The sequence below is a fragment of the Ceratina calcarata genome, unplaced genomic scaffold (assembly GCF_001652005.2).
Source record: "Ceratina calcarata isolate Rehan_Ccalc_2016 unplaced genomic scaffold, ASM165200v1 scaffold586.2, whole genome shotgun sequence".
Classification (NCBI taxonomy): Eukaryota; Metazoa; Arthropoda; class Insecta; order Hymenoptera; family Apidae; genus Ceratina; species Ceratina calcarata.
In genome coordinates, this window is record NW_017177087.1 from 547,305 (window position 1) to 556,323 (window position 9,019).

The window sequence follows — 9,019 nt, forward strand, 5'->3', positions numbered from 1 at the left end:
TGGATGCAATGGTGGGGAAGGTATTATTTATTATCTGTGTGCAATGGATGTCAATGTTAATACAGTTTAATACATACTTCTTGTTTTAGAATAATAATTACTATTCTTATTTTAACAAAATGATTCAAAGTGGGAAGGTTGATACACAAATTGTTAGCTTTTTATGTTATATTGGTAGCCTAATATAAAATTGAAGACCATATTTCATATCCGATGGCATTGATTCATGTTCAATAAAAATAATTACTCCTCAATGAAAGATGAGGACAGGAAAAAATGGAAGGGTCACGAAGGGTTAACATGTAAATTGGCGTCGCGCTTCGTGTTAATATCGGACCGTGTGGGTGCACAGGATAGATGACAATCAAGGGGATACGTGTCTTACACGGTCGTAAGTGAGACATATTACTCCTCTTACGTGAACGTAATCGAGACGTAAATACGTACCTACGTACCGTGATGCAATCATGCAAACGCGCTCGTAAAGTCGGCGGACAACTTTTTTTCAATCACGCCCGTCGGATACCGTCGCCGCAGTTTTATTTCTTGCCAACTTTTATCCGAATGTTGTCGCATTAAAAGTTTCAGTCTATCGCTAGCAGCGAACGAGGGAACGGTTTCAATTATGTGGTCAGATGATAAAGCGTTTTAAGTGGATTCAGTCGTTTACGAATTATTTACTATTATTATATTGTTTGATATATATGTATAATATTTTTATTATAATGTATGTTTTGTGTAATAAGCTTTAGCTGTGGCAAAAGGTAATTTCCATTAATTAGTATAAAAAGAATGGGACGTCTTATCAATCATATTATCTCGATTAAATATGTTTTAATATCTGATCATGAAATAATTGCAATAAATATAAGAGACAAGAATTGGTTTTGACTTAAGTTATACCTGCATTCAATTTGCATAGAATTTCAATCAAGTACGCATTGAAATCTTGAAAACATGTTTGCAAATCTTAATTTTTATGCTACAGGAGAAACATAGAAGCACGTATGAAGTCCTGATGTTGAGGAATGTTTGAAAGTTTTATTGCAGAGAAAGGTGGAAAAAATATGGAAACGCGGTTGGTTTCGAGTATCCCTTAAAAGGGGTCTTGTAGTTGTGAAACAGGGCCGATGATCAGTGGAACAGTTTCTGAAAGTTCCGCTATTCTTCTTATCGTTGCGAGCCCGGGCCGGCTTTTAAGTCCTCGCCTCCCTCGTTTTTATCCTTCGAGCTCGCCAAGGGCTGCCGCAAATTTCGACTCGGATGCAGGTGTATCAAGGCTCGTTCATCTCAATATTGGAAAAGTTGCCCCGAATAAATGAGGTTTCCCACGGAACAGGAATTCCCCTCGTCGGATTGCAAGTGGCGACGAGTTTCTTTTTGACCAACTTCGTCATCGTTTTCTACTCCTCTTCTTCTTCTTCTTCTTCTCCTTCTTCTTCTTCTTCTTCGCTTTTTACGTACGACTCTTTGGCGGAGTTTGCGGACAATGCCTCGGCGCGCTTTGTCCTCTTTCGGCTGGGAAAGATGAAAATCTGATTGAGGTAACACGTCCTACATTCGTGAATTAATTGCAAAACGGCGAACCTCTCTGATAAGCTCCTACGTAAAAGGACGTCCTTCGGTTCAGAATACGTTTATTATAAGTTCACTTGGCAAACTGCGAACAGGCTTGAAAATTCATAGGACAAATGATAATTAAGGATTATATAGAATCTCATCGTGAAGGGTTACTTCGGGTTAGTTTGCGTCGTCATTGAAATATTTTTTCCTAGAGAGAACGAGGGCGCGAACAAGTTTCTTAACTCGGGCGGGGAATGCGATGGTTTAAATCAATTCGGAAACTTTCCGCCGGACTTCGAAAGAAATTTACAGCTCGCGCCGCTGCTGTGGACATGGACTTTGAAAATTCTCGCGTTACACCCGCGTGCAAAGGAAAATATAACTAAAAAGTGAAGAAAGAGAGAGAGAGGAAAAAAATAGAAGAGAAGTGGAATAAGCAAGATTAATTTCCATCGTGCGCCGAGAAATTCGTTCGAATTCCCAGGCTCTCCGCGCTGGAGTTCCTTTTCTTTTTGGAAAAAATACAAAGGTGCACCGGGATAAGACGAGTCTTCGCGTAATGAAACTCATATCCTCTGCAATTTCCACTTTTTTTTTGTCAAAACGATTAATCCAACAATTTGTTCGTTCGTTTCCTTCTTTCATTCGCCGATTCGTCGCTACGGAGTTTAAACATCTTGCATGATCCCAGATTTATCGGCTGGTAAACATTTTAATAAGATTCCGCAGCGAATACGCTGCTACTGCTATCTACGCTCTATCTGCTATCGCTGGAGATTCGCTCGTTTTTCCTCTTTTCCCGTCTGTCGTTTGTATCGTGACCGCACCTTTCGTGTACGTGGATTATATACGGAAGTCGGTCTTATTAACATTTCTGTCAGGTGGACGAGATAAGAGTTAATCGCCGGAACGTGGGTTCAGGGAGTCTATAATTACATACATAGTTCGGTCTCTCTCTTTTTTGATAATTCGTTTCACAATTTATTGACAATTTCTTTCTGATAATCTTTGGCAGCTGACATTAATTTGAACCCGTGATCAAAAATTTGCTTATAGAGATTGAAAGCACACTGTCATTCAATTGACTGTCACAATATAATAAATGATATGCAATGATATAATGAATAATAATAAATAAACAATGATAATAAATTTATTGTAAAATACAATACAAACGGCAAAGAGAAAAGAGAAATATAGAAATGAAAACAATTAAAGTAACTTAAATCATTTTTTATCTGAAAAAGGAGTCTTCAAAGATCACCGGCAAAAATAAGAAAAACTAGAAGACAAAGTAAAATAATTAAATTGAACTTAACAATTTGAGTTCGGGGTTAAATATTCCAATCTGCAGAAGTATTAACCGAGTCACCATATAAATACACCAATTCTATATAACACCACGTACGAGGTGTTTGAATCCTAACAGTAGATTTTCTTTCTGTAGAATTTATTTTTTATTCGTTGCACGCAATCTCAGTTTGTCTCGGGTTTCACCGTAGCGTTCCCTGCGTTTCCACGCTTGTTCGTCTTAATATCGTCGCCCACCGCGGGCGGACAGCTCGGGATCTAATCAAACGTAGGAACACGGCCAGGCCAAGGGGTGTTATCCTCGACTAAATGGAGATATAACTGCGTTCGAGGGCGTAACCGCGCAGCAGCGAGAATACGTGCCCGACAAGGCGAGCGCATGGCGATTTCCCTTTCCGTGTACCGCCTGAACTGATAAATTTATTTCGCCACCGTACCAGCGACGGTCGTCGATGAAACGCGTCTCCCGGAAACGATCTTCGCAGCGTGCTTCCGACCCTTGACCCGATGCTTGCCGTGTTAAATGATGTTTCGCGGGGCAACGACGACGTTCTCCGGTATTTGGACAGCGGGATTGTATCTCACCGGGTTTATCCTCTAGACTGGGATTAAGGATCAAGATATCCGCACGAACTTCATTTCATCTCGTTGATCCTATTTTCTAAACATTCTTTCGTAATAGTCACTTTCTACAATTATTATTCTTTTGACATTAAATGAAAACTGCATTATAGTAAGTGTCTCGTCAGTTTCTGCTCACTGCCTTCTTTTTCTGTAATTTTCAATTTTAATCCAGTGAGTAGAAACTGTATGGTGAATTGGAATATTTAATTTGAATTTATTTATTATGCAGCATAGTTTGTCTGTACGGTTTGGTCTTGGTTATTAATAAATCAAAATTCACGTCCCCTTAGACCTCTTTATTGAATTCTTGAATTTTAACCAAATATATAAAAATATTCTATGATACAATAAACGAATTGTTATTTCAGATAAGAATTCTTATTAATTTATTTGCACTAAATAAAACAGATTTAAGAGGATATAGGAGGCTATAAATAAATTCTTTCGACTCTGTAGAATAAGTATTTTCACATTGCGTTACAACAGACTCTGAAGTAATTGTCAACTAATTTCTCATTCGTTTCCGGCAATAATCTGCGGATCCCCTTTTTATCTCCGTGTTCCCAATTGCTTTAAAACTACTTACTGCCGGCTGCGATGATCAGATAACGCATTGTAATTTCGCTGTGTTCGGGGAGCTCGTAAGAAATTCGTTTCCGAATGCAACGTGACACGCGGTAACAACGCAATTCCCCGAGTGTAGTCGCGTTAAATCGCGAACGGATTCGTAAATCTTAGCGTAGCTGTCTTCGGCCGGGACACGGCTGATAACGAGAGAAATATTCTGAACGCACACACCGGTGTTACCCGGCACCGGTGACGCTTAATTTAATCTAGGCGAGAGGAGATACCGGGGAAAACGGTCTCCCTCGCTCGGACGTTCCGCCGTGGAAGCAGCTGCTTCTGAAAACTCTTCTATCTTCGCTAAAAAAAGAACACACGTTCGGGAGCACGAATTTTGTTAAATTCACGCTCCGTGTCCGTCCCTAGGATAGATACATAAATTCCAGCTGAAACGATAAATATCGGTGAATTATCGATTACGGTTTTACAATTCAAATATAATATTTCTACTTGGATTTTGTCAGAAATTGTACAAACCACTCTATTAAAGTTAAACCGGGCTGGTATCATAAACTGCATTAATATATCAATCTGTATAATACACATAATTATCGAATGATAGTATGAAAGTAAATTTTACTGTTAGGCAATTGTGTATGAAAATAAATTTCTTTTTATACGTGATATAGTACAATTTGGACATAGAATTGTTTCTCATACGTTATATGATACAAACGATTAATAAACGATAATTTCGAATACTTCATTCTTCATTTCTCAAATTCGCAATGAATTCAATATAAATAAAAAAGGATGTATATTCAATCGAATAGAGTCTCGCCAATTCACTTCGCCTCGGTCGCGTTCGTTGATTCACTCCCACCGTTTGGACGAATTCCAACAAACGCTACTGTTTTTTTCCTGTCGCGTCTCCGATCGCAATCGTATTATCTTATCGCGGCGAAGATGTTCAAATCGATTCGCAATAAAATTGTGCGTGAACGTCGACCGAGCGGGGTGCGCCGTTTTATCAGTCAGCGAAGCAAGGAACTCGGCTTTTTTCCCCCGTTTACCTTTCACTTCGGTCAGGAAAATCTCGTTCACCTGTCGCCAAATGCAGTTCAACCTTGTTACGTGGAATTGAATATCATTTAAGCCGGCTGCCGAGATTAATACAAGCATTTGCACATGATTTGTGTACGTTTGCATACATTCAATTCATTATGCAGACGTGCATTAAATTTTATCATCGATACATTGTATTTTCTCATCCATATTACACTTGTTATATTTCAATTTTCATATTTTGCTATTCATATATGCATTACACATTTCTTTTATTTAAGTCTTCGTATGCATACACACCTACTGCGTTTATTTATAGATGTAAAAATGACATATGAACTACTAAATGAATAACGAAAAAATAGAAAGTTCGAAGTATCTGACTCTGGCGCTCGCTATTGAGACTCGTTACTTCAGATAAGTACTGAGTTGTATAAAGTTCGTTGGTCTAAATTTGTTTAAGATAATGTGCCATTATCGATATCTACTGTTATTCATCGGTGTCCATTGTCAAACGTTTGGTCACAATAAGAAATTCTCGATGTACGATAACAACCTCTATTTCTTCTGTTTAAGATAATATTCATTATCTATATAGTTGGATCCATAAGATTTGTTATCAATGGGGCTCTATTCATGTTAGATTACAGTTTGTTTATAAAAGTTGAGTAGCTGTTTAAATGCACAAAAATATTTGTATTTAAAATTCATTTGGAAAATGATAAGGACTGTCTTTAATATTTATTAATTTACAGAGGCTTGAGAAATGAATTTTGGTTTGACAAACATAATGAATCCATTGAACGACCACTGTGTTCGTGTAAATGTATAGAAAATTCAATCAGGAAATAATTATATGGAATTAAATGGTAATTCTTATTGATTTATCGTCTGAATACAAATTTTGTGATCAATGTCGCGCGGTTTTAATTAATTCCACGACCGGCCTTAAAACGTCATTCTCTCGATGATAGTAGGCCAATCGTAAATCTCATTGTCCAGCCAGTTATCTTTTTACGCGAATTTTAATGGACGGTAATTAAAGAGTCGTCGTAAAATTAGATGACCCTTCGAACGTCTTCAATTCAATCTTTCTTTTATTTAATGAGGCTTCTAATTGTCTGCTACATCTCTGAGCACACAATGTTCATTGCGGAATTCTAAATAAGTTAGGTAATTAATTATTGATGTAGAGTTTCTTCTGTTGTTGAGTGACTGATAATTATTTAAATGAGTAGTGAGCAAACGGTGGTTTCTGGTGCAGAATCAGATCAGAATTATTAAACAGGTATAAAAAATGAAAGTGGGTGGTTTATTAAAAGAATGCATTACGTGTATTTCTTCATATTCCAAATTTCTGGTGTACATTTGTATTCTCTTAATTATTATTACACTCTATGATTTATACTGTTACTGTCCAGTTTTTTCTACTGTTAAGTGATTAAAGAATTGTTTGAATGTGGATTTTGGTGCAGAATCAGATTTTACTAAAAAGATACAAAAAGATAAAAGTGGGTAGTTGATTAAAATAGCGTATTATATGTACTCCTTGTCATTCCAGATTTCTATTGTGTAGCATGTAAAAATCTGTAGTATCTTTATTTATTTCGTGACGTTCATGTGATCGATTATTGACTCGTATGTGTATATCGCAATTTATTATGTAAGAACTCTCTCGGCACTTACCGTTGCTAAATATTTGGGCAACGCGTGCCAAGCTCTACTCGCAGAAGTGGAATCGGTCTGGGTTCCAAGTAAACTGGGTGGTTACATGACTCGAACTCGGCTGTATGCGCGAAGGTACCGCGATTTGTCATAGAGGAAAATACACCGGAGGCCAAAACTATTTTATCGCGTTGCGCACCGTTTCAGGTTCGAATATACTATTTTCACACCGTCGTCGCTCCCCGGCTGCAGACAATTAGACACGGGTACTAAAACTCTTTAAAACCCTCGGAGAGCGAGTAAGGAGACGGGATAGAAAGTAAAATAACGATTTTTTAACTGCCCGTAAAACGGAACAATCGCGTCGAACGGCAAAACGAAAACGTATTTCCATTTCGACCGTCGCGTCGAATCGACGTGAACCGCGCGGTAACGCAAAGGCGTCGTTTTCGTGGAACAATTTCCGGTTGCGTAAAGAGGTATCCAGAAATTGAGGTGATAATTTGTAAACAGGTTCGTCAACAGCAGATAGCGCTTGTTAAACGGTAATTAAAATTGACAACGCGTGTCGCGTTATCGCGGCCATTCCTGCCGCGGCTTTATCGCTGACTAAATGAGACAAAGGGATGCAACTGGTACTAATTAGCTGTTCAGTAAGGTGACGTCCTTGTAAAATACAACATGCACGGTGAATAGTGTTTTATAAAGCAGTGAAGGAATATTCAAAGTATCTAAAAATGAAGTAGGGATATATTTGAGGTTTTCCATTTTCTATAAGGTATTTCAATAATAATGATAATAATAACAGTAGTAATAATAATTTTTTATCTTAGCCTTGGGACCAAGAAATGTGGACTTGTCTCCACTTCCTATTTTGCTAAATTCTTCATTATTAATTCTTGACTGATGTAACATATCAGAGCATTTGAAAATCTGACACTAGGTAGATCGCTTTGTTCTTAAATATCTTAATAAGAGTCGTTTATTTTGAAAGTGGCCTAAGTCCATTTATTTGAAAATCGAGGTACTTAAGGGTTTGCGTTTTAATAAATTAGAAAATACTAGAGAAGAGAGTATATTAGAGAACATTAGAACATTAGAGACTGCATATCAGACTTTACGTGGCTTACAGAAATTCATTGAGCATCCATTTCGCCATTAAATTGTAGGAAGTCTAAAATCGTTAATTAATTTGGCAGTAAAGGGGTTACCCATCGAAATCCCGAGAAGCGGTTCATCAATTTTTCACAATTTACTCTACTCGCTGGCTCTCCTTTTTCGCGTTCTCTAGGCGAAGAAGAGGTGCCCTTCGTGTTGACGCCGAGCAAACCTTCTCCGGAGCCGATGCTCGCGTTTCTGAAAGCGATCGGCTCTCTTTTCCGCGCCGCGTCTGGTAAATAAACGCTGCTCCTTCGAGAGCCAATCCAGCCGGTCTCTCCTCGTTATTAGCGGCGGCCGAATTTGAAAGTCGTCGATATTCCGCTCGCCGGCACCCTTTTTCCCGGCCAATGAAAGTCAAATTATATATATATATGTATACATATATAGCCGCCCTTTCTTGCCCGGATGTTTGCTCCTTTCTTGGGACAATGAATTCTGATCGGTTTCCAAGCAAAGTGAAACCAGAACACCCTAAGTTTTTACTGATTGCTTGTCAGTCACTTTTAGCATTAGACATTAAACTGGACAGTTAATTGCACGTAAAGAATGGATATCAATTTAATATGAATGTTTATAGACAAGCTGATTTATAAATAGTCTCAATTAAGATAGCTAAGCACCATTCGTTTTACAACACACATAAAACAAGCGCATAATCGGATCATTTGCGTTAGATAAAAGGCATAAGGTGCGCGTGCCCTATATCAAATTGAGTATGTCGAGGATCGCGAAGCGAGGAAACTGAGGAGATGACTAATTGGACTTGCGCTTTTGACCCGTGCATCGGCCGAAACGGATCCGCAGCAACTCGGATGCGACGAGAGGACGTAAAACACGCGATTAAACACGGAACGACGCTCGTAAATCGCTGCTCAAGTTTTAAGTCGATTCGGACTCGCTTCATTCGTCGCGTCTTTAGTTGCGAGAGTGAAACGATTCAATATTGAACCACCGTTTCCGTTTCGGAATTTTTATTACGTTCTAGAATAGATTGACAATTGGATCAAGTTGACAATCGATCAATCATGTCTGATTTTAATTCACTTAACTATAGTCTAATTATAAA

At 38.2% G+C, this 9,019-nt stretch overlaps 1 protein-coding gene across 3 annotated transcripts in view; it reads left to right on the forward strand.

The window, feature by feature from the left end:
• LOC108629774 (coiled-coil domain-containing protein 137) overlaps positions 1–9,019 on the forward strand; it is a 58,342-nt gene that overhangs the window by 17,609 nt on the left and 31,714 nt on the right. The gene's annotated exons all lie outside the window — the stretch shown is intronic.